This window comes from Leopardus geoffroyi, chromosome B2, assembly GCF_018350155.1.
Source record: "Leopardus geoffroyi isolate Oge1 chromosome B2, O.geoffroyi_Oge1_pat1.0, whole genome shotgun sequence".
NCBI classification, from domain to species: Eukaryota; Metazoa; Chordata; class Mammalia; order Carnivora; family Felidae; genus Leopardus; species Leopardus geoffroyi.
The window spans coordinates 119,370,934-119,397,623 of record NC_059332.1 but is presented as its reverse complement, the minus strand read 5'-3'; the positions used below and the strand labels follow the sequence as shown (position 1 = coordinate 119,397,623).

General features: G+C 38.6%; 1 long non-coding RNA gene and 1 other non-coding gene across 2 annotated transcripts; both read left to right on the top strand.

Moving 5' to 3' along the window:
• The first annotated feature begins 215 nt into the window (after positions 1–215).
• LOC123609018 lies at positions 216–3,450 on the top strand. Its single transcript, XR_006717571.1, has 2 exons — positions 216–1,986; positions 2,992–3,450. It is a non-coding gene; the product is annotated as an uncharacterized LOC123609018 (long non-coding RNA).
• Positions 3,451–9,552: 6,102 nt separating this feature from the next.
• On the top strand, positions 9,553–9,659 carry LOC123609993. Its single transcript, XR_006718033.1, has one exon. It is a non-coding gene; the product is annotated as a U6 spliceosomal RNA (small nuclear RNA).
• Positions 9,660–26,690: the final 17,031 nt, after the last annotated feature.

Below are 26,690 nucleotides of genomic sequence, written 5' to 3'. Positions count from 1 at the left end.
TTAATAAACTCAAGATCAGATATTAAAAAAGGTCCTTAGTTGGAAAGATGAAATATATGAAACAGATTTGTTTGGGGAGTTGCTGTGTAAAGCCTCTGATGTTGGGCTAAGTAAAGGAAAATGTTGTTGGATCTTGAGTTTAATTTTTAATTTTTTTTTTTTTTAGTGAGTAGAAATGAACTCATCTAAATAGCATTTCCTCTTTTGTACTTTGCCTAAACTATTCTTCTAAATTGTAATATTTAGCCATGCCAATTCCCAGAGATTCTCATATTTCTGTCTCAGTGCTGCTCACGAAATAAACAAAATTCCTACAAACTGGAGCTACAGCTTAAATAGATTTATACTACTAGTAAAACTATGGTGCAGTAAAGCACGCAGCACAGGGAGCTGAGGGGGGTCTGCACCGTAGGCCCAGCTCTTCTTCTGGGTATCTGACAATGACCTCTCTGTGCCTAGGTTTTCTCCTGACTGAAACAAGAGAGGTGTAATAAATAACTCCTCACTTATCTTCCAACCAGCAGAATCTGTCTTTGTTACGTAAAAGTAGCCTGATCATGAATAACAATCTCAATAGCAGTGAGAAATGAGCAGAGTCACGTTTCAACCACTGCAAGACTCTTGTGTTTTGAAGGAAAGCTTGGAAATCATATAAATGTGTCCCCCAACTCCAGTCAGAACTGGATCACAACCATTCACATATGCTTTTTCAGGCTCATCTTAAAGATTCGCCTCAGGAGGTGAACTTTACAACTTCTTCTGTAACCTTGAGGCCAGAAATTCTTCCTTGCTTCTGGTCTGACTTGCCTGGCTGGATTTTCAGCTTATTGTCATGTGTTCTGTCCTTAGCAGGGAGGGAACACAATTGGACTGACCATTTAAGTGCTATCTAGTATTAATCTGAGCCATGGAAAATTTGTTTGTACTAGAGTTTCTGTGGTCTTACATTGCATACCAGTGAAATGATAGAACCTGATCCCCTGATGGAATGTTCTCTTGCAGGTCTAAAATGACTGGATGATAAAGCCTAACAGGCTGGCAGGAGCACTGAGCAGTTCTTGATAGGGGACACAGGGAAGGACATTGTTTCTCCTGCTGCCTAGTCTCCTAGCAGCCTAATGCACAGTGGTTCTTGACATCATGCTCTCTAAAAACCTAAATTTGGAAATATGAAATCAATTCTTCTAAAATGAGATACTCAAGAAATTGTAAAGAAATTTTTAAAAGATGGCAAAATTTCTAGTAGTCCCCGGGGCTTAAAAGAGATAGGACAAATTGATGAAGGGGAACAAAATGATATTGTGTAGTCCCACCTCCAGCCTTCCAAAAGGTGAACTCTTAGGATGCCCATATTGTAGACAAGGCCAATGTAATGGAATAGGAACCCTACCAGAAACGGATGCACCAAGGAATAGGCAATGCTGACAATATAAGCTGTTTTAAGAAGGAACAGTGCAAGACGTCGAAAAGATGAAAGCTGGGTTTTTTTTTTTTTTTTGTGGTTTTTTTTTTTTTTTTTTTTTTTGCTGACACTCAGAAAGTAACCAGAAAGAGCTTCCTTGTTCAGTTTCCCCCTCCTGTGAGTTGTGTGGCTATCCTGTGAGAAGCCTGGAGGAGGGAACAGTGGTATCCCCCAAGGATGGGCTTTCCGGGCCTCTTCCAGAGCAGTCCAGGTTTGTGAATCAATGCCGGGGGTGGGCCCAGGATAGTTTTCCTTTCCCCACGGAGGCCATGATTAAGAAGGCATCTGTCTGTCAACAGAGGCTTTCAGCTGTATTTCCAGCCCAGCTTCCTCCCGACTGACTCATCCGGTGATGCCACAATCTAATGTTTATGACCTAACAGTCGATCACCATGGAAGTAGCACAAACCTTAGACTGTTGAGGAGCAAAACCAGCGTCGAGATGCTGGACGGTTTAGGAAAAGAAAACAGAAGCCCCTTATTCGTCGAGACCGCATGTTAGGACTGAACACCCGATTCCTCATGTGGGTACTTCCATCGGTTGCTAAAACTGATACTTGGATGCCTTCGTGCCTACTGGAGAACCCAAATAAGGACTCAGGGTGACCAAGTACAAACAAATGCCACGGCATTTAGAACTGAAGAGCGAGAAGCAGAAGGGAAAATGTGTATGTAGCAATTTAATGAGGTTTGGATTACAAATCCTGTTTCCTTACCTTTTTGCCAGCATGTGGCAATGGTTTTAAAGGAGAAAGAAAACGCGCTGGATGCCAGGAACAGACTAAGATCCCCCCCTAAGAACTCAACCTTACAAACAAGTCTTCTTGGTATATTCACAAACCGGGAGAGTCGGCATCAATTTGCCGGTCGATTCATGCCCACCACCCCCCCCATTACAATAAAAGCCACAATGAAAAAGGAAAGCCAAGGGCACAAAATAGCTGCTTTTTAGTACAGATCATTGTATCAAACGCTGGGAGTGGCAGGGGGTCCTGGCACAGATGTGGTAAGCAGAGGAGGGCAATGGTGTGGTCAAGGTGAAGTGAGTCTGCCTTCCTGGCCTGCCCTTCCCAGACTAATAATCAAAAAGAGCTGTCCTTCTCCAGCCCCAAACAGGCCTGTACGAACAGTGTCTCCCAGTAGTGCCTGTGGCTTACAAGTAATGTGAGAGTCTTTTTATAACTGTTGAGGTTTAATTTAAAAGGAAGTTCAGAATCAGCGGTGAAGGGAGGGGAATGTTGTGAACTACAGGCCATCTGAAATGGGGAAAATCATAAATACCAGAGTGTCTGATTATTTGAGCGTCTCTTGAAGTCGCATAATGAGCCTTCTTCATGTTCTGCTTTTCTGGACTTGGCTCTCCCTCTGACAAATTTGCAGGCATCAGGGTCTGTCTGGAATTCATTCCAAGTTGGAGGGATATTTTTTCCCTTGACATTTTGCAGCTGAGACAGCCCCGAGCAGGAAGCTGAGGAGCGTAACATTACCAAATATGTCCTTTCTCCTGCCCTTATATTTTATTTCCACAGGAAAAGAAGGCAGAAGAGGGCCAGTGAGAGCTGGCCAATGAGAAGGCGGCCACAGTGGTGGCCTCTACTGGCAGTTGGGAGATGGTCAGATGCCATTTTTCACAAAAAAAAAGAGAAGCTATTCTAGGTACCACCAGTTGAAATGTGTGCTACGCTGGAGGAAGAAGTCTGAGTTTCCTACAAATTGCCCAGCTGTTTCGGGGGATTTTTTTTATCGCCATGTTGGTCTCATTTTCCCATGGAGGCCTTGATGACAAAAGCAGGCAGTGGGGTATATTGCTAACATGGCTGTGCCTTTGACCAGATCACTTCACCTCCAGGCATTTCAGATTCTTTCTTTGTAAAATGAACATTTGGATGTGATGATTTCCCAGATCTCTCCCGGTTCCCGAGACTAAAGTCTGCAGGCTAGTTTGATCACATGCCTCCATCACTAAAATACATTTGACTATCCACCCAGTTACATGTGTATGTGTATATGTGTGTGTGTGTATAGCTATATGTACTGCTTTATAACTATATTATAAGCTTATAAAATATATAAAAATATAAAATACAAAGTAAGAAGGAGATCAACTATGTAGATTCCAGCATTTTCTATCCAAACCTCAGTAGTTTATCTTAAACGTTCCCTAGGATCTCTTTGGAGATCACTGTTCTAAGCCACATTTCGGCTCTGCTTTTCTTTATGGCCGTTAAGACATTAAACTATCATTTCCACAGGGGGCTAAAAAAGAACGTAAGTCAGTAAAGTGAGTGCAGACTGCAAACCTTCTGCCTGCATATTAAATTCATAAGAAAGTTTTTTAAAAACATAATCTTTTTTGGTGAATCTTGTCATACTACTTTCAAAAGAACAGCTACAGAGAAATTTCTTTACTGAGAAAAATAGCAATGTAAATTTGTTGAAAATGGCAATTGACAATCTTGAGTCAAGGAAATATTTGGGAGCAGTAGAAAACAGGGTAATCTTGGGGCGCCTGGGTGGCTCAGTCGGTTAAGCGTCCGACTTCGGCTCAGGTCATGATCTCACAGTTTGTGAGCTCGAGCCCCGCGTCGGGCTCTGTGCTGACAGCTCAGAGCCTGGAGCCTGTTTCGGATTCTGTATCTCCCTCTCTCTCTGACCCTCCCCTGTTCATGCTCTGTCTCTCTCTGTCTCAAAAATAAATAAACGTTAAAAAAAATTAAAAAAAAAAAAAAAGAAAACAGGGTAATCTGGAGCATGTATGTCTCACTCAAAGACAGAAGCTGCTTTTCAGCTCCCGTGGGCTTTCGTCATGTGGGAATGGTTCCCTACCGTTGCCAAATCTGACGTTTCAAAAGAATTGGAAGACCCAGATTTTAATGTGATATTAATTTCTCAAATTAACGTTCAAAAATTTCAGAGCCAAGCATATGATAACCATGAGCTATCCTCAGCTAATGGGCAGGCCCTGGGGGATCTCTGATCTAATGCTCAGCTGATTTAGCTCTGTAATTTTTTGTGATAATATTGGCACTCTTTTCAGACATCCCAGTTCCAGGCAGGGTGGTTATGTACATGTAAGAGAGAAAAACATGAAATGTCATTTCGTTAAGATCATAATGTTTTTCTGTCACCAACTTTTTAAAAGGAGCCACTTCTCGTCAACTCTTAAGGGCTCCCAACAGATCAGGGATCGATGTTGTTTAGTCATAAAAATAAGGAGAATACTACATTGCTTTTGATATATCTGTCACTTTTGCATATGGAAATATAATAGAAAAAATATTATCTTCAATTTTGAGGTTTTATTAGATCAGAGATTGGCAAACATTTTCATAGATATATTTCAGTAAATATCTAGGCTCTGTGGGCCAGATGGTTTCTGTTGCAACTACTCAGTTCTGTGTGGCTGAGCCTGGCTGAGTTGCAATAAAACTTTCTTTACACTAACAGACCGTGGGCCAGGTTTTGCCGGCGGGCTGCAGTTTGTTAGCTCCTGTATTAAATCATTAGCTCTTCTAGGGTGTAACCTGCATCTGATTCAACTCTGTATCTTCAGTCCATGCAATCTTGGCACAGAGGAGGCACTCCATGAACATGTGCTAAAATAAATTGAAGGGCGTGGAACTTAGCAGTTTATGTCAATAATAATTAGCTTCCCATTTGGGAGATAGAAAACCCACAGTGGAGTTTATGCATGGTGTTCATCATGAGGCTTACATCAGCATACGAATTCCCTCAGGGAATCTGTGGTTCATCCAAATGTTCTGAACAAGGGAAGGAGGTACTCAACCAGGCTGACGAAGCAACCTAAGTGACTGCTTAGACCCCACACAGACTGAAGACCAAACAGCAAGGGTAACAAAAAGACCCTCAGAACTGCATAGACAGGCTTCTTTCAAATCTTTCCTTTTAACAACTTTAAATGACCAAATACCAAGCACATATTGTGCTCTTACGCTATGGGACAGTGGTTCTCAAAATGTTGGTCATGGCCCAGTGGGCACATACTAAAAGGTTCCCCAAAACAATTCTTACTCTTTTCTTCCCGTTTCTAAATTTTGTTTTTACGACTTGACGTATAATTGGCATATAACGTTAGTTTCAGTTATACAACATAATGATTCAACATTCATATATATTATAAAATCACCACGATAAGCCTGGTTAACATCCATATCGTCAGTTGTCATATATAGTTACAATTTTTTTTTCTTGTAATGAGAACCTTTAAGAGCTACTCTCTTTGCAACTTTCAAATAGGCAATATGGATTATTCATTAGAGTTGCCATGCTGTATATTACATTTTTCATGACTCATTTATTTTATAACTGGAAGTTTGTGCCTTTTGACCTCCTTTACCCATTTCTTCCATTCCCCAACCCCACCTATAGCAACCACCAATCTGTGCTCTGTATTTAGGAGCTTAGTTTTTGTTTTTTCAGATTCCGCATATAAGTGGGATCAGAGAATATTTGTCTCTCTTTTATTTCACTTAGCATAATACCTCAAGGTTCATCCATATCGTTACGAATTCAAGACTTCCTTCTTTTTTGTGAATGAAAATCATTCCATTATATACATATATTTCTTTCCTTTGTATACTCATTTTCTTTATCCATTTATCCACAGATAAACACTTAGACTATTTCCACATCTTGGTTAATTAATATTCTTACTACGAGTAATTCACCGAGATATCTATCTTCTTTTTGCTTATATTTGATTTATTTTTAGTGTCGGTCACAACTTCCTAAATGGATTTTATCACCCACCGGGTATGGTATTTGACAATCATAGAGCAGACTCATTCTTGAGCTAAAGGAATTTACACTCTAACTGGAGAGGTAAGAAATGTATATACCAACATCTAGGGAACAGTTTACCAGGAGATAAGTTACAGTGTCTGTGGCACTTGGGGCTCTTTGCTGGTGGTAGCTAGAGTTTTGGAAACCATAGATGAATGGTGATATTGGTCCAGGCTGGAGACTTTACACATGGAAAATGTATCTGAAAGAAGTGGGGAGAAACGAGGGAATTGGGATAAGAAATGTCTTCCAAATAAAAGTCTTTAGGAAAAGAAATAAGTCTTCCAAATAAAAATGCAGCCGAGGGCAGTTTCTTTTCTCCTGATTCCATTTCCAGGATGAAGGAGGAGAGCCTGAATTAACATTTAGCAGGGATTTGTTTACTGCAACAAGATGTGAGAGGATTAAAGAAGAATGAGCGGTCTACATGATTCACTTCCAAAAACCAGATGGAGTTATGGAAGACAATGGTCTGAGAAGAGTATGATTTTTTCCAAGTGAAGATAACTCTTTGGAGAAAGGAGAGGACAAAATTTGAAGACTGGGGAGATCAATCTACACATGCAGTTAGAAAAACGTGATAGAGTATTTTTTGTTGACTATTAATAGTTTTAAGTTAGGCAGAGACAGAGCACAGTTTCCTTTGGTTGGGAGCCCCTCGTTTTTCGAATCTGTGGTTGTTTTGAGTAGATAATGAGGAAAAGACCCAGGCTAGGTAGTCAAATGGTCCAACAGATTAATTACCTTTGATAGCCACATTTAAGTTATGAATTAAAACACATAGGGGTGTCTGGATGGCTCTATCAGTTAAGCGTCTGACTCTTGATTTTGGCTCAGGTCATGATCTGGCAGTTCATGGGTTCGAGCCTGCATTGCGCTCCATGCTAACAGTGTGGAGCTTGCTTGGGATTCTCTCTCTCCCCTCTCTCTGCCCCTCCCCTGCTCTCTCTCTCTCTCAAAATAAATAAAGAAGCTTAAAAACATATTGATTACAAGAGTGAAGAGGCAAGGAGTGGAAGGGACGAAATTGGCAGAAGGGCCCAATAATCAAATATATAAAGCAATTATGGTGTAGATTTTCATCAACATGAGGAAACTAGAAAGCAAGGGACCCTTGTAGAAGAGTTTGAATGTGAGAACCAAGCCAAGTTGAAAAAAAGAAGTAAATAGACATGCCTACAAAATAGTTTGGGACAGATAAATTTATCTGCCCAAGAAAGACAAATATATTTGAGAATCAGAAAACAAAGGACGGTATAGTATAGTTTAAGAGCAAAGGAGACAAGACATAGAGACAATAGAGGCTTAGGCTGAAACTAGAAGAGGACGAAATAATGTAAATAGATATTGACTTTCATTTTTATGTATGATTCTAATTTTATAATAAGAAAAAATCATAACAGTAACAAATATTTAAAGATCTCATTTTCACTTTGACAGTTCTACAGTGAGGTTTCCAGTCCAAAGGGCTTTATGAAATAAACAAACAAAAGAAATACGAAGACAATAGTGAAGTAGAACAGATGATGTTCTACCACACAGATTACGGCATCCTGGAAATCACTAGTCTGGTTTACAAGACGCTTAAAGGAGGGTGTCTCTAATTATCTCCCAATGATGTAAACTGCCTAATTTTCCTCAAAATATAATTAATTTTAAACCACGTTTAAAAAGTGTTGGATGTTATAAATACATCTAATGCTACTAAGTTTATCAGAAACCAGCCTTCATTTACTTTACTGACATAATACACTTCATACAACACATGTATGAAAAACCTGATGTACTTTTAAAGCCGTATTATGCTCTTTATTCAAGTTTTTCATTTTCCAAGTGGTTTATCCTATGTTTCCAAGCATGTTAAGAATAAACAGAATCTTTAGCAGTGATATGTTCAAAGTTATGGTTTCAAGGGCAGGGCTTTTTGAGCTTGGTTTCTTCAAAGAGCTACTCAAGATTCCTTAACTTTCCTTCAGAAGAGAAGCCTAAAGCTTTATCCCAAAACTAGTTACGAAATAACAAGAAACAAAATCAAGCAGCAACACAGGTCCATATAGTTCTGGACCTCCAAGAAAAGGAGAAGGTAGGGCCTCCCATCCTGGAATTTGGAAGCTCGGGTCCCTTGTTAGTGGGGAGGCATCCTGGAGGATGACTCATTAAGAGATTAGTAAAATAAAAAGGAGTAGCAGGAAGCACAGACTACCCACCCTAGCTGTGGGACTCTTCCTTCAAGGTGGGGTCCCCTCTTCGTCATTTGTACTTGAGGACAAACCACTATCTTCTCTCTACTGTGGGCAACTAATAGATGGCTTTTACTTTCTATTATAGTAAAATTCAGGGGACACCTGGGTGGCTCAGTTGGTTGAGCATCCGACTTTGGCTCAGGTCATGATCTCACAGTTCATGGATTCCAGTCCCACCTTGGGCTCTGTGCTGACACCTCAGGGCCTGGAGGCTGCTTCAGATTCTGTGTCTCCATCTACCTCTGCCCCTCCCCCACTTGTGTGTGTGTGTGTGTGTGTGTGTGTGTGTGTGTGTGTGTGTGTGATTGCGCGCACGCCCACGCTCTCTCTCTCACTCTCTCTCTCTCAAAAATAAATAAACATAAAAAAATTAGGAAAATTTTTCCTGGGCACTACATCAGCTCCCAATGTAGACTTAACACATTTTGTTACGCATCTCTTCTCTCCTTATTGTCATTTATTTACAGAGGTAAATTCATTATGAACATATATATTATATACGTTTGTGTATGGTGTGTGTATACAAGCAAACAGACGAATTCGACATCATATTTTATTATCTCCACACATAATTCATAAACAATATTTCTGAAGTCCCACTAAATGGGGAGTGCAGTTATTATAAAGTGTTGTGGACAGCAAACAGTGACCTTTAAAAATGAAGATTTCCCTAAGTGTTTCTCTGCACAAGACCCGAATTTGTTCTGCATGTGTTCTATACCAGAACTCCTGGGATGAAAATATCAGTGAAAAAAAAACTTTGTAAGATGCAGAACGTAAAAATGACTGATTCTCTTCAGGAAAAGAAAATCCTCTTTAGAAAGGAAAATACATCACCAGAACCAAAGGCATGTGACAATATTTTCTGAGTGAATAGTTGAGATATTTTCAGGCTAACACGACATTACGTCCTCTCCTTGTTGAAATGTCACAACTAGGAAGCCAGGTCACCTAACCCTGGTCGCTTGGATAGTGCTGGGTCAAGTGTGTTCAGACAGACCCAGGAGTAAGGGTTGCAGGACACAAATTAAGAGTTAAATTGGAGTGCTCACTTAAGCAGAACATACACTAAAATTGTAATGGTACAGAGAATATTAGCATGGCTCGTGCACAAGGATGACACACAAATTTGTGAAGCATTCCACGTTTTTTTCATGTTTTCTGCATATTAAAAAATCTGATTTGTACCAATTGGTAAACTACTTAATACCTATAGAACTAAAAAAAACAAAAGTAAAATTGAAGGCCAACATACCATATGTCCTAATATTTAAGTTATAAATCAAGCTAAGACACTCTAAAAAATATGTTTTGTTCTCTTACTTTGACATGTGGAACTGTCATAATGACAAAATTGGAAATGTGTTCAAATCTACGGTTTTTTTTTTCAACGTTTATTTATTTTTGGGACAGAGAGAGACAGAGCATGAACGGGGGAGGGGCAGAGAGAGAGGGAGACACAGAATCGGAAACAGGCTCCAGGCTCTGAGCCATCAGTCCAGAGCCCGAGGCGGGGCTCGAACTCACGGACCGCGAGATTGTGACCTGGCTGAAGTCGGATGCTTAACCGACTGCGCCACCCAGGCGCCCCAAATCTACAGTTTTAACATGACTGGAAGTCAGAAAATTATCAAGGACAAGCACCTTAAGTTTTACACATCTCAGTGTTCACATCTGTGTTCTGTTGATGGTCTAATGATATTTGGATGACTAACACAATGGGTATAGAAATATAATATCAATAGAAGAGTAATATCAATTTTTTAACCTTGCAAAATGTTCCACAGCCACAATATGTATGCGTGTGCTACGAATACCACACTAGTTTGGGAATATCTCTGGAAGCATGAATCAGAACACAAAAAAAAGAGCAAGAACAATGGTTGCTCATCACTACTGGAAGAGCACACTTTGTTATGAAAGAACGAATATGCATTTACAGTATCTGCAAGGAGGGATTTGATAAATCACTCAATATATATTATTGTCTTAAGGGTTTCTGCTGTTCAGATCCTGCCTTCTTACCAAAGTGGTTTCTCTGTCCAACAGCAACAGAGTCCTAGGTACAGTCACTTTTTCTAGGACACAGGGCACAAGACAGGCACGAACATTTCCCTGGAGCCTCAACAATGTGGGTCACAACATGAATATCTATGGTTATAGGTTGTACTGTGTCAGTACTGAGTACTCCATCCACAGTAAGGGCACCCATGTCTCCTTACAAAATTCCTTTGCCATGTGTTTGTGATATGCAGGGCTTGAAGGGCAAGACCAAGGGCAGGAGCCCTTTTACTTGCATATGAAGGCAGTGCTGGATTCAGGTTATTTCCCAAGCTCTTTCATAGATGTGCAGAATCTAAACAGGCTTAAGGCATGAACAAGCTTCCACAGAAAGGTATTATAATGGGGTTCCATGGCAGACTAGAATCTGGCAATTGTATGTACCTACCACATTGTATTACCAAGGTGGCCATTGCCATGAATGCAGTTGTAGCTTCACTTCTAGCAAAAGGGCTTCAGTGCTTTTGTTTTTCTTTCTCATGAACATTGTCAAGTCAATTCCAGGGGAAATCAGGTTTTCTCCAGTGTTTTGTTTTGTTTTCTTATGAGAATTCCTGATCCAACTGAACTTGACAACTCCTTGATCTTGAGTCCTGTTTTCTCTACATCCTTTCATCCAAAAAACCCCTCTGCCACCACTGATTTAGCTCCAGTTTAATTACAAGCATTTCAATTTCTGATCCATCAAAAGTCTGGTCTTCCCCAAGTATGCATTTCCCACTCCAGTCTCATAACACTTTACACGCTCTGAACAATGGCTATCTGTTCCTTCCTGCTAGGTTTCCAGAAACAGGCTTTAGAGAGCTGCCATGTGTTTATCTTTCTTTACACTCCAACAAGCACCCCTCCGTGACTCACACACAGAGAAAGCCAAAAGCCCTGAATGGTTGTTTATTCTCACCAGCTGGATAACCCTGCACGTGGCTCTCAGCATGGACAAGGATTAGAGACACTGGAGAAGTGTGTCATGTCCATTTAAGTACACACAAAACTGCATCCACTTGTGCTTTGCTTAGATCCTTTAAGGAATTCAGAGTTAACCATGAAACTCAATTGAGCTTGTCATCTTTGTTTTTCCCCATTTATGCCCAAATGGGAGAGGAAGGATCAGGTAGGGTGTCCAAGAGAAATACAAATACAATGGGGAATTGTCATTTTCAAGTGCTTACAGCACAGTATTCAGTCTTTAGGACTGCCGCTCTGTGGATATGTAGCACATGACTCTTGATGGCATGATTAGATCAACTAGTTATATACCTGCTTCAAAAAAGATGGACAATCCTGTATTCTAATCATGAATATATGTAAGCTCTAGGAATTGCTCAGTATAGAGCTCCTCGGTCATCTCATTATTTCCTGCCTTGTTTTGTGGAGTTTTATCCCATGCATGCACCATTTAGTATTCAGCAACAGACACATGTTAGATTTCAGTTATTTAAGGTTCATCTAGTGGGATGTCCAATAGGCATCCTGGATATGTGACCCAAAGATGAGAATGTTTGGAGATATGGAGGTCATCAGTGTATGACCCTTGAAGCTGTGGTTATGGAGAATATTGCTCAGGAGAATAAGCAAGGATTAAGGGGCATCAGTGCTATTGGGTAAAGAGTGAAAAATAGCTAACAAAGGAGTCTCACATGGCATAGTTAGAGAAGAGGAGGAGATCAAAAAGAAACTGATCTCTCAGATGTCGTTTTGTTTATTGGAGATATCCATCAGCATTGGTCTCAAGGAGAATATACTGCTCTCCTTGTAGAGGGTAACAATTTTGGCCTGCCTCTTCTTCTCAGACATCTGAAGAAGGCTTGGTAGGACCACGATAAATCATGGGGACTAGCCTATGATAAAAGGAGCACACACTGGATGAAAATGGAGACGCTTGTGGAAACAGATGGGGCTCAAGAATTTAATGCAATCAAGTCATGTTCACTCTTGTTAACCTCGGTTATGCAACACTGTTGTTTAGCGCTTTTTTTTTTTGATTTCCAAAAAAATATAAAGGAATCCAAAACAAAAACATAAAGATTACAGCTCTTTAAAATAAAAAGCTGTAAGTAGAAATGTATGTAGTTTACCAATAGTATTAATAATTTTTAAATGTACTTCTCTGAGTTTGACAAGTTTATACAACAAAGCTAAAGAGCAACAGTATATTTTTCTCCGAGGAACCTCTCCTCTAAGTACTCAAGAAATGTAACCAGAAATTGCCATTAAGAGAATACTGATTTGGTGATTCCTTAGTGATTTTTCTTTATAGGATCACTAATGTTTCCAAAACAGCCAAACTCAGAAACTTCAATGCCATAGCACAAAACTTTTAAAGAAATGAAGTTTTGGGTTGGGTTCAAATAGGCTTAGAGGAGTACTATTTTCCTAACCTAAACAAAAAAGAAAGTTATCTCCTTTGATCGTCAAACACAAACTGAAGTTTCAGGCTTTGACATACAATTTGGCAACTGTAGATAGATGCAGCCAATCAAATTAAAGCCTAGACAAATTCAATATTAATTGCCTTGAAATATACATGTAAGGACAATCAACATCAGAAATAAATTGTATTTGCATATGTAAGTTTGGGGGCTGTTATTCCTTAGAAGTAAACACTATGTGTAGGATTACAAGGATTTAATGAGAGAATGCACATAAAGTGCCCCAGGGCCTGGCATCTAGAAACACTGAAATGAGAGCTATCATTATTCTGACATCATGATTCCAGCCAGCCAATTCCATTATGTTATCCTTATTATAAATCCTGTGAGATTTTATTTTTGCTTTCACTGGTATGCTCTAATGAGCTGTCTATAAAGATGGGTAACATCAGTAGTCTATGTGAGTTTAGGAAGGGGTAGATGAAATTTAACAAACAGAAAGTCTCTCCCTCAATGGTCTCAGTATTGAGAATGGGTACAAAGATGTTGAGGCTAATGACTGAAGGCTCTATGAAGGCTAATGAATGAGGCTCTATGAAGATGTTGCAATTACTAATGTTAAGGGTTCCCACCTATCTGAACCACTGTGCCCAGAATGTGTCCAAGGAAGCCAGCTCTCCTTGACAGCTCACTAACCAGTCTCCTCTAACTGTCTCTTTCCAAAGAGTAAAACAACTTGTCATCTCTTCAGGCTTATTATAACTCCCTCTTCTGAACCCTTTGTACTGTTAGCCTCTATAGCCTTCTCTTTATCCTTACCCTGTTTAATCTCAATTCTAGATGAGATGTTCTTTTTTCCAATAAAAGCCTAGAAATACTAAAATAGCTTCGGAATATACATCAGTTTGGGTCACAAAAATCCTATAAATTCTGCTCTACTTCATTTGAATTTTCAGGTTTTTTTTCCCCTTGTGAGTCTCCTACAAGGTTTGGTAAAGGTTGAATGCTTAGCGATTTACCAATAACATTTATTGAAAGAATGTTGACCATCCTAAGTGTCTTTGTGGCCCTAATGTTTCTGAATGTCCATTAAATTTGGTTGCTTCCATGCTCAGTTCCAGGAACCCTCATCTTTTCCAGCATATTATCTTTCTGGACAATGCCATCCTTCCACATATTTCAGTTATGATCTATATGCTGATGACATATATGCTTCAGTATTTTTCCAGTCTAGTCCAGTATCTACAGCACAAAGTACATATTACCAATTATCTTACTGCTCTTAGATATCCCACAGATACTTTGACCCTGACCCAATCATCTTCCTCCACCAGCTCAATTCTCTATACTTCTTCTATCGTCAGTGGAATCACTGAATTAGTCCACCCAGAGTCCAAACCAGGCAGAAAAACATTGCTTCTGTTTTAACCCATATGTCCAGTCCAGATCTACTGATTTTACCTCAAGTATTTGCTTAGCTTCTCCATCTGTCTACAACACCATTGCCTTCCCTAGTCTTAGCCACTAGGATCTCTAAATTAGCTTCTTTTAAGGAGCCTCATAATTGGTCTCACTGACTTGTCTTGCCCTTCTTTCTCTACCCTCTAGTCATTATGATCTTTCCAAACATCTGTGATATACAATAACAGAGAGTACAAAAACGGGATTCATGTCTATTGAGAAGCAATACTGAGGGGTTTATTAGAGTTGTGATAAGATTCATCAGGTCATTTGGGGTCTAGGAGAAAAATTAGCTCAGATTCACTGAGGGCTCTTCTTATAACTACTTATAATATGGACAGAAATGATGAAGATGATGATAAGGAAAATAAAAAGAAGACTTGTAGGTTCTTAATGCAGAGACCATTGGGGATGTAAATAAATTGGGAAGTAGTGGGGTTAGGCTCACAGAAACCAATCTATCTTTTGTAGCTGTATCCAGAATGGGTGAGGAGGCCAGAACAAATCTGTATCCAAATACGCCGCATTCAGGCAGGTATCACTACTCAGGAATCCTGACCTCACAGTGGGTCCCTAGAACAGAAGAGAGGTCAGCAGGCAGTACATAGAAATAGGTGAGGACAGCATTCTTGTCCTGGATGTCTGATAAATTTGGAGGCGTAACAGCAGCGGGTATTATATAGATAGGTAGAGTCACAAGGGTCAGAGCAAAGCAGGCTAAGACTTAAGGCAGGGCTATACTTAGAGCAGAGGTGTGGACATAGAGAATAGAACAGAACTACAATTAAAAAACTAATGCAAAGCTAAGTTGTAAATATTGAGCAGACAGCTCACTTTTGATGCACTGGATACAGACCGAACGAAAAAGTGGGCCTGGTCTAAAGATAGTAGACCTCAGCGCCTGGAGCTGCATAGAAGTGGATCGAAGAGAGACTGGTGGAGTACCAAATCCACTTTTAAGTCCAATCAACGTTTCTTGAAAGCCAAGGCATAAAAGACAATTTATTGTCTTAATGTGTCAGGCCCTGCCTGGGGTTAAGTACTTCACATATTATCTTCCCATTAAATTCCTACATGTTAAACATGACCTACATACACTTCCATGACTTTCTGACGTTTTTCATCGACCATGCAAATAGGCTGTACTGATTTAGAGTAACATGGCAATACTAATCAATGTTGTCTTGGCATCTAGAAAAATGGCTGGCAGTAAGGACAAGCGAAATGTCCTCTGAATAGCTGCTATGTTACTCAAAAAGCAAGTGAGAGAGGAAGTCAAAATACAAAGTCACACCAAAAGAGGGATCAGTCCTCAAAATGTGACTTCCAGAACTCCTAAGCTTCCGGAGACCTTTCAGGGGTCTGCAATGTAAAAAATTATTTTCGTTATAATATTAATATAATTTGCTTCTTACATTGTGGTGACATACTCACAGTGCAAAAACCATAGAGTTAAAGCTTCTTGTGCTTTACCACAACTCAAAGGCAACAGACTCAAACTATGCTAGTAATGATTCTACCCTCACTGCCATGCTCTTGCAGTTTTGCTTTGTCTTTTTGAGAGAGAGAGAGAGAAAGAAAGAGAGCACAAGCAGGGGATGGGCTGAGAGAGAGAGAATCCCAAGCAGGCTTCACGTTCAGTGCAGAGCCTGACCCAGGGCTCAATCCCACAACCCTGGGATCATGCCCTGAGCTGAAATCAAGAGTTGAGCACTAGAGGGTATTATGCTAAGTGAAATTAGTCAGTCAGGGAAAGACAAAGACCGTATGACCTCACTCATATGAGGACTTTAAGACACAGGACAGATTAACATAAGGGAAGGGAAGCAAAAATAATATAAAAACAGGGAGGGGGAGAAAACATAAGAGACTCTTAAATATGGAGAACAAACAGAGGGTTACTGGAGAGGTTGTGGAAGGGGGGTGGGCTAAATGGGTAAGGGGCATTAAGGAATCTACTCCTGAAATCATTGTTGCACTATATGCTAACTAACTTGGATGTAAATTATAAATAAATAAATAAATAAATAAATAAATAAATAAACAAACAACAAAAAAAGAATATTCACACACACACACACACACACACACACACATACACACACAAAGACTTGGGTACTCAACCAACTAAGCCACCCAGGTGTCCCACTTTTGCACTTTTTTTTTAATCTAGTTTTGCTTAAAATTTTTAATGAAACAGTAAAAAGAATTAATGTTATTAATTCTAAACTTTTAAATACATATCTTTTTAATATTATGTATGATGAAATGGGAAATATGCATAAAGCACTTCTGCTAAAATGTAATGGCTGTCTTGAGGAAAAATATTTTGTGATCTTTTTTGAGTCAGAACTGTACTAACAGCTTTTTTTCAGGGAACATGATTTTCATTTAAAAAACTGACTGACAGACAAGCTATAGTTATTCACAGTTGGAAATTTATCAGACATTTTCTCAAAAACGAATTGAAGTGATCTTATTACTCCAGGGAAAACAACTGACAGGTTTTGATACCAATGATAAAATCAGAGCAAAAGTGAAGATTAGGATTTTTGGTAAATTTGTCATCTTGTGTTGGATACTTCTCAATACATTAAGACTTCTGATGAGATGGGTGGTGATATTAAATTCCGGATATATACACACACACACACACACACACACACACACACACACATATGTATGTATGTAAACATGTATGTATATGTGTATACATATATATGTATAAATATAATTTTTAAATAACATTTATAATTTTAATATACTCATTTATAAAAAAATAATGAAATGCGTCAATACTTGTAAGATCTGCATAATCCTATTAACTAATATGTTCAAAAGGATATATGTGTGATTCCATAAAATAAAAGGTACAGGCAAAACACATGACAGAACAGTAGATTTTAAAGTAAGAGTATGAAAGTTCATTGATATGGTTTAAGATTTTCACTCTTAAGAAATGACCACTTCTTGACTTTTGCTATAGTATCAGAGAAGAATATCCATGACTACATAAAAGCACTATTAAAATACCTCTCCCTTTTTCCAACTACATATTTGTGTGAGGGCAGATTTTCTGCATATACTATAATTCAAAGCAACATATCATAACAGATTGAATGCAGATGCAGATATGAGTATCCAGCTCTGTTCTATTGATATAGACACTAAAGTGATTTGTAAAAATGTATAACAATGTCACTCTTCTTACTAATTTTTTTGTTTGGAAAATATAGTTATTTTTCATAAAGATATGTTATTTGTATGTAATAGATTTATGATTTTTATTTAAAACTTAAAAAAATTAAGTTTGATTTATTAGAAAGAGACAGAGAATCCCAAGCAGGCTCTGCACTGTCAATGCAGAGCCCTACGTGGGGCTCAAACTCAGGAACCATGAGGTCATGATCTAAGCCAAAATCAAGAGTCGGATGCTTAACTGACTGAGCCATCCAGGCACCCCATGATTTTTATTTTAAGTGTCAACCAAGAAACAGTTTTTCTTTTCTTAGTGTTAACATCTAATATGGATAGATATAATAGCAATAAATATAAACCCACATAAACAAAAGCTCTTTGGGGTTTTCAACAACTTTTAATATTATAAAGGGATATTGAGGGCAAAAATGTAAGAACCATTACCTTTAGGCAGTAAGTTCATGAAGGCTAACCAACATGGCTGGCAATCAGCAGCTGGATGTCTCAATTTGAACTATATGAACCAATTTGAACCATTTGAACAAAATGAAGGAAGGACCTGAAGGAGTACTGTTGAAAAATTAAGGACTGTCTCCATAATTATGGGAAGTCAGTAGAAAGTGCTCGATCCTCTCATCCAGCTGGTAGACCTCTTTAACCCCTCACATGACGAAGAACATCAATATGGCACCACTTCCAAGCACAGCAACCACCGATATATAAACAACTTTCTGATGCTTTTAGGAAAGTCAAAGGATGGGACAGAGCTGTCAGCAATGTTTACATGGGGAGAAGTCTCTCTCTTTCTTGTAGGGTAAAAGAGTTTTGATTTTGCCAGTAATGCCCAGAAGGTGGGGGAGTAGAAGCTTTATGTGAAATGGTACTCTCTTCCAAAAGCTTCAGGACCAAAAGTGGAGTTGGAAAATGGGAAAAGGGAAAATGGAGGCAATGATCCATGGGCTAATATTTCAGAGCCCAGAGATGTAAAATACATTCTCTAAACTCAGTGATACTGTGTTAGTGTTCTATGTCATCAGATTATAACTGCCTGGAGTAAATTTTTAAGTGTGCCATTTACAACAGTTACCAAAATGAGTGAAAGTAGTCTTTTTTTATTTTTATTCAATTTAAATTGTGTATGTAAATGGTATTTCTTGGAGAAAATTTCAGAAACTACAGCAACCTTTCAAGCCAGATGGCCATTTTATATTACTACCAGTTCAATTCCATATAAACACTAGACAATGTTTGAGCTGCATCTGCAATAAATCTAAGAAAATAAATCAAGGTTATTGAAGATCAGGCCCATTTATATTCTATTTGACTGTCTTGTTTTTCAGCTCATGCATATTAACAGTATGATGTGAGTGTGAATTTACTGAAGCACAAGTCAAAACCTGGGATTTGTGTTGTAACTGTGATGCCTAACAGACTCGCCAAAACTTGTACTGACTGAAACGCACACCTTTTTCTTTCTAAGCGTATCCAGCAGTCCTGGATATTTGGATGTATCTACTTTCAAGTTTCTGCAAAGATATTCCCCTTTTATGAATAATTGTGCTTTCTATGCAAGTAAGTGAAAAGTAAGATTGTTTTCTTCAGAACAACAGCAAGGCAACCCATTATAATAATCCAGAAAACCAAGATGTCAAAAATCTGATGAGATCATTTATTTGGTGAGGTCCTATTATGCACCCACCTCCCTATATGGGTGATCTTAGCAGCTTATTTTCACTTGGCTCTTAGTTTTCCCATAGGGCATATTCTTTAAAAGTACTTGCATTTTGTTTTGTTTTAGGTTATATTGCTTTTAGTTTTAACAGCCCACTCCCATGCTTGTTTTCTGAGTCCTAGGTTCCAAAGCTGTCTTGGGTATCTGACACTAAGCAGAATATTACATTTTAGAATCCAAAGGAACAAAATTCTTACTGTTTTGCAGAATGGGTAAGAACAAAGAAACTAATTTCCAGATCATTTAAATATATATACTTTCAGAGGTATTATGTTCTCCCAGATAAACTATTCTCATTTTTATTCATATTAATTTCTGAAACAGAGACTAAAATATCTCAAAAAGCTTTCCAAGAATGTTATCTTTTACACTCAACTCAAACATTCTTTGCCAGCTCCAAAGCTCACAGAGCTTATTTTACGAAAGTAAGTCCTGAATGAATGAGGCGTATGAATCAAAGCACTTAGGTAGAATTTAGCCATTTAGCCCACATATGTGTTTTTCTCATCCCTACTTTAACTCACTTATCTGCATCAAAAACATGATATGTGAAAAGAAAACACAGTTTCCACTGGTGGACCCTTATGATTCTGTCCAAATGACTCACCGATCAGTAGACTTCATTTACCTTCTACTTCTGTTCTAACTCTCCCCCCATGAATCTTTGATATTAGCAAAATTTCCTTCTATGATTTATTCTTCATGAAAACTTTCTTTACACTCGTGTTTTATCAGATTGTGTCAGTTAGTATCCTGAAGTTCTAAGAAGCTGTATCTACTAGTAAAAACCCTTTGTAAATCACCAATATTTTCCCCTTTCACCACCTGAAAAGCCTGAGGCAGGAGGGCATGCTTAGCGATACATGGCAACGCATGCATCTGTGAGCTTTTAGCTTCGGCATCTTAAAGAATTCAGACATGGGGAAATATTTCAAAGAAATCGTGTCGTCTTCTGGAAGAGACTTAGCTCTTATCGCTCACAAGGTATTAAAATGTTCTCTGTCACTTTTCTTACCAAAAAAGTATTGAGCACCCTCCATGTTCCATCCAGGCTTGTAGCTGGACTCCAGGAATGCAAATATAAACAATATGAACAAAATAAGAGTCCCTGATCTCAAGATGCTCAGAGGCTAGTAAACAGGGACACACTGAAGATAATCCATGTAGGTTGGGAATATACCGCATTCACTCACACATATTGAGATCCTCCTATTCCACTCACTGTGTTGATCATGACAGCAGAAGGGAACTCAGAGGAAAGGCCATTAGCCCAAGTAGAGATTTCAGGAATGTCTACCTGGAAGAAATAACATTTGAAATGTTGTTATACAGATGATGGCAAGGGCATGGGCATTCTGGATAAGCGAAGATCATAGTCAAAAGCAGAGTCATAGGAAATGTCGTAGACAATGCAGGAACCTATTTGCTATTTCTATTTGCTATTTCTAGAACATTAAATGCTAGGACTAGAGAAATGACAGATGAGATTGGAGTTCTATGAAAGAGAAAGAGCTAGGTTGGAAAGAAAGACCCCATCTTTTCAAAGGCCTCCTGGCTAGAAGAAACTTAGAAAGCCTGAAGGTATTCTCTCAGCAAAATATTATAAACTCCTTAGGTTAATTTATTACTACTGTACAGAATTTGGGTTAGAACTTTGTATCATCTGGTATAGGCAGAAAAAGCAGGTTAGATTTATGCTATGGGGGAAAAAAAACCCAGGATGGTTAGCTGGACTGAAGGACTGAGTTTTTCACAGACATACAGAACACAAATTAATATATACATACAAACCCTGGTGTATCATTTATTTGTATTAGCCAAAAAAATTTATTTAAAATGTAGTGTGTCTAAAGCCACTATCCAGATCATGATTACCCTGAAAGTGAGTGAAAACAATCTAATCAGTTTAAACCCAAATCCTGCTCAGTTTAGTTCCATATACTCTTCCCAGCGTCCACAACTTCTAATACTGGAGATACCCTTACTATATGCTTCTGTAGGGAGATTAAGGAGAAGACAGAGAAGTATTATCTCCATATCACCTACTTTTTCCTAATCCCTTTCTAGCTTTCCTTCAAGGGGCTGGAGAAAAATCTGTTCTGTGATGTGAACTGCATACAAACTATTCACAGTTGACCACATCCGCTGGGCAAGACTCACCAATCCCAAGGAATGTACAAACTCAGGTTCCAAAACACAGGCTGACTGATCATTCTGGCTGACTAAATTGGGAACTAATTAAATGTTTTAACTGGAAGTCTCTCCTCACTGCAGCAGAACAGAGTCATTTTGAAGCAAACACTTCAATGAAACACTTCTTAGGGAGCATCCAATTTAACTACAAGAAACAACTGCTTCTGGTTGGCAGAACAACTTATTCTTTCTTGATTCCCCTCCCTTCCCCACCACCATGTATACACAGAGGCTAAATATCACTTATGCTAACAAGTATAACCACAGAGAAAGAAAGATATTATATCTCACAGATATCAAAGTCATCAGAAACAGTCTCTTCTTACCTATGCAGGATTTTAATTCGGTTCACTGAAGCAGAGGAAAGATTATATAAATTATTGACATAAAGGAGATTTCAGAGGAGTACTTAAAACACGTTGGGTATTATTTGAATGCAATAATGGTAGGAGGTTAAGTTATTCCTTTCATTTCCATTAGTAATTAGATGTTGGTTGAAGCATTTCTCCTTCTGGCAATCCCTTAAAGAGGTATAATGCTCTGGGGCAGCAGAGCCTTAATTCTCTTCAAGTAGGGAGCCTCCATGTGAACTTACAGTCCCAGCATCTTTAGAGGGGCAGCTGGAATTAGATTAGCCTATGTGGATCTAAGAAGGGAATCCCACCAGAAACCCTGAAGGCCAGAAAGAGGAAGTTGCTAAGTGTCCTGCAGTGAGAAGTCTCCACTTGGACTTATAGCCCAAGCTTCCATAGAAAATCAGAAACCTTTAGCACAGCAAATTCTCACATGTTATTATTAGGTATCATCCCCTCAATTATTCTAGATGCAAAAATTAGTGTCAAACACGAAAACTGCTGCAACAGATACACAAATCAAGACTTCAAGTTGTTCAGCAGCTGCTCTTGGGCAAGAACTGTCTAGACTGGAGATTGCCATCAATATTGAGTGACTTGAATACTTAATACGAGTCAGAAATCATGCAAGGTGATGGTGCACAGATATGAAAAGGATGCATAAAATGGGCAGATACATAAAAAGATAACTTCAGATATTATAAACTAAATTCCAAGACAAAGACAAGCATAGAGTGGCATAGAAGCAATGCTAATGGTAGGGCCTCAGGGAAGAAATTGTGAAAGGAAATCAGGTGTAAACTAAATTTTGCACGATGAGTAGGAGTTGGACAGTTTAAGAAGGAAGGGGATGGGTACTGTAGTTAGAGGGAGTAGAATAACCAAAGTAATATCTGTATGGTTTTAATTTAAGTGGTTTAGTGTTACTAGACTTCAAACTGAGAAAGGAAGGTTGGTCAGTAACGAGAAGAGAGACATATATGAAGACAAATATATGTCTTTATTGAAGACAAAAAGAACTCTCAAAAACCAGAAAAGGCAGATGGTCCAATTTTAAATATGGTCAAAAGATGTGAATAGGCATAGTATAAAAGTGAATATCTGAATGTCCAAGAAACATGAATATCTGATTGCCTCATTAGTAATCATGGAAATGCAAAATACAACTTTTATGCTATCATAAGAAACTTGGACTTTATCCTCTGGATAATGGTAAGTCATTGAATAATTTTGAAAGATAACCAAGAAAAAAAAAACAGACAATAAAAATATATCCACGGAGGATCCAAATATTGACACACTAGTTTATATGGAAATGTAAATGGTCAAGAATAGCTAGAATATCATTGGAAAAGAAGAAAAGGTAAAGTTAGAGGACTCACTTTACCAGGTATTAAGACTTATTATAAAGCAACGGTAAGAAAGACAAAGTGTAATGACAGACAAAGTGAACCAATGGAACAGATTAGAGGGTCCAGAAATAAACACACCTATAGTTTTGGTAAAGGTGACACCGCCAGGCAGAGGGCAATGAACCATATCTCACCAATAAATGATGCTGGGTCATCTGGATGTGCATAGAGAAGAAGAAAGTAAAATTTGACTCCTACTTCTTACCACACACTAAGATCAATTCTAGGTATACTGTAGATCAAATGTAAAAGGTAAAATAATAAAGCTTCTAGTAAAAATCTGAATGATTTTGGGGAAGGTAAAATTTCTTAAACAGGACTCATAAAGCACTAGTCTAAAAAGAAACAGTTGATAAAGTGGATAACATTAAAATTAGAAACATCTGTTCAAAAGACTATTACAAGAGTGCAAAGCCCTATCTATGTGGATAAATTATGTTGTATTCATATAATGCAATACCACACAGAGATGAGAATTAGTGTTCTGTAGTTATATGCCAACATCTAGATGACTTCCAAAAACATCATATTAGAGGAACAAAGCTAGACCAAGGAAAAGTATATTTCACATGATGTCATTTTCACAAAATGTAAAAGTAGGCAAAACTAACGTGTGTTATTGAGATCAGGATAGTAATTGTCTTTGCAGATAAGTAGTGACAGGGAGACAACAAAAATCAGACCTTCTATGGGTGTTGACAGTATTCGGAGCTTTATCTGAAAGGTTGTTATACTGATACAGTCAGTTAATGAAAACTACTTGCCTGCATACTTATGATATGTGCATCATTCTGTATAGTTTGTACATCTGATTCAACACAAAAAGCACCTATAAAAGTCAGGCTGATAAAGTGAATGAGAAAATCAAGTTGGGTGTAAGCAAAGTGTGCTGCCTATACTTCTTATTATGGTTTCTTCTTGAAAGCATCTTAGATTGTCTTCTTTTGACAGAGATATTTGCATATTACATACCTAAGAACATTCTTTACTAAAAAAATCAAATAGGCTGTTGCCAAATCTAGCTAACACAATGTTAAATGGAAGAAGTCATGTATGTAAGGTTCAAAAACAGGTAAAGCTAACTTGTAGGATTAAAAGGCAGTCTGGGTAGTGTTTGAGAACATAGCAGAGAATTTTAAGATGCTGGTAATGTTCTATGGATTGGATGGTGATTTCGTGTGTTTACTGTGTGATAATTCATTAAGGTATACACTTATAGTCTGTACACTTTTTGTAGGCTGTATGTCAATAAAAATTATATTAAAACAAAAAACATATAGAATATGCCTTGAAAGAGAGTTGGTGAAGGATATAACATCATTATTTAAAATTGAGAAAAGGTAAGAAACTGGCAGAAAACAAAGGCAGAAGATCTGACCCTGCTAAAAAGAATACTGTTACATTGGCCCTGTCCAAGGTCATCCATGATCCTTGACTAAGTAGATTTTAATAAACATGCTCCCCCTCTAGCTGCAGAATATCAGCCTGGTACATTTTTCTGAAGGGAATTTCTTTTTTTTTTTTTTTTTTATAAATTTTTTTTTTCAACGTTTATTTATTTTTGGGACAGAGAGAGACAGAGCATGAACGGGGGAGGGGCAGAGAGAGAGAGGGAGACACAGAATCGGAAACAGGCTCCAGGCTCTGAGCCATCAGCCCAGAGCCCGACGCAGGGCTCGAACTCACGGACCGCGAGATCGTGACCTGGCTGAAGTCGGACGCTTAACCGACTGCGCCACCCAGGCGCCCCATGAAGGGAATTTCTGAGCTTCAGTGATCCCTTTTTGAGAAACAGGCACAGAATAAACTTTCACATGTAGGATTTTTCCCAATCATTTGCAATCTGTTTCAATACACTGACTCTATGTTAGTTTCTACCCAAATGCTTTTTGTTTTCTAGCTAAACTTCCATCTTGAGAATTAGCTCTCTTTATATATAGGCAAAGTTACTCATAGTAATTTTGATAAAGCCCTTGCATAAAACCTTTTAAGTCTAACAAATCAAGCGATTGCACTGGTGCCATTTTTGGAGACCCAGTCCTGCTAAGTGCTTGTATCTGATTGTTCCTTCCTGGCAGGAGGGGGCCTAAGTAAGGGGTAGGAGGGCTGAGAGTAAAACCAGAATAGTAGAGTTGGCATGAGTCATGTTCTGGAGTGGGGCCGAGGCTGAAACTGGGGTAGCAAATCTGAAAAATGTCATAGATGCAAGTGACAAGACAGGGAAAGGTGAGGTACATACAGGAATCATAAAAACAGGGAAATCAGAAATGAGGAGGGGAGTAGACAACAAGAGCTGGTCTAAATTGGTAGTTGACAAAACTGCTGTGAATTAGGATCACCCGAGAATTAAGAAATCATTGATACTGGGGCCCCATCAATACACACACTGAATAAGAATCTTCCGAATGAGGCCCACACACCTGCCTTTTTTGTAGCTCACACGTATTTTATTTATTTATTTTTTGAGAGAGAAAGAGCACCTGAGAGAATGGGGGAGGAGCCGAGAAAGGGAACCAAAGGATCTGAAGCAGGCTCAGAGAGCCCGATGTGGGGCTCAAACACAGAAGCCCTGAGATCATGACCTGAGCTGAAGTGGAACCTTTAATGATTGAGACACCCAGGCGCCCCATCTCACACATATTTCTAATTGTCGATATCAGTAGGGATGCATTAGGGAAGCACTTCTCTGGAGAAATGCTGTCCGAAGACAGAAGTGGGGCTCTCACTAGCTTTGTACAAAACTCCAGCATAGGTTACTCAGGGAGTCTAGGGTTGTTTAAAGGGGCTGGAGTGAAGTGAATAGTTTGTTAGTAATTCAGGAAAATGGCATCAGAAGAGAATATTTGGTGCACAAGCTAAGACAGGAAGCCAGTTTAGTACTAACCTTCTGTCATGGGAATGAACCAAGAATGTTGCCTGTCAGTCAGAGAAAGATAAATATCATATGATTTCACTCATATGTGGGATTGAAGAAACAAAAAAGATGAACATAGGGGAAGGGAAGAAAAAAAATAAGATAAAAAGAGAGAGGAGGCAAACCACATGAGACTCTTAAACACAGAAAACAAACTGAGGGTTGCTGGAGGGGTGTTGGGTGGGGTGATAGGTATTTAGGAGGGCACTCGTTGGGATGAGCACTAGGTGTTATATGTAAGTGACGAATCACTAAATTCTACTCTTAAAATCATGATTATACTATAATCATGGATCTAAATAAAAATTTAGCTTTTTACTGGATCTAAATAAAAATTTAACTTGGATCTAAATAAAAATTTAAAAATTACAAAAAAAAAAAAAATATGGGAAAGCTCCTACTAGACCATTTCCTTCTGGGTGGAAAAGATACTTCCTACTTCAGGTGAAACATTTAGGAAGCAAAAGGGAACGGCAGTATCCACTCTGA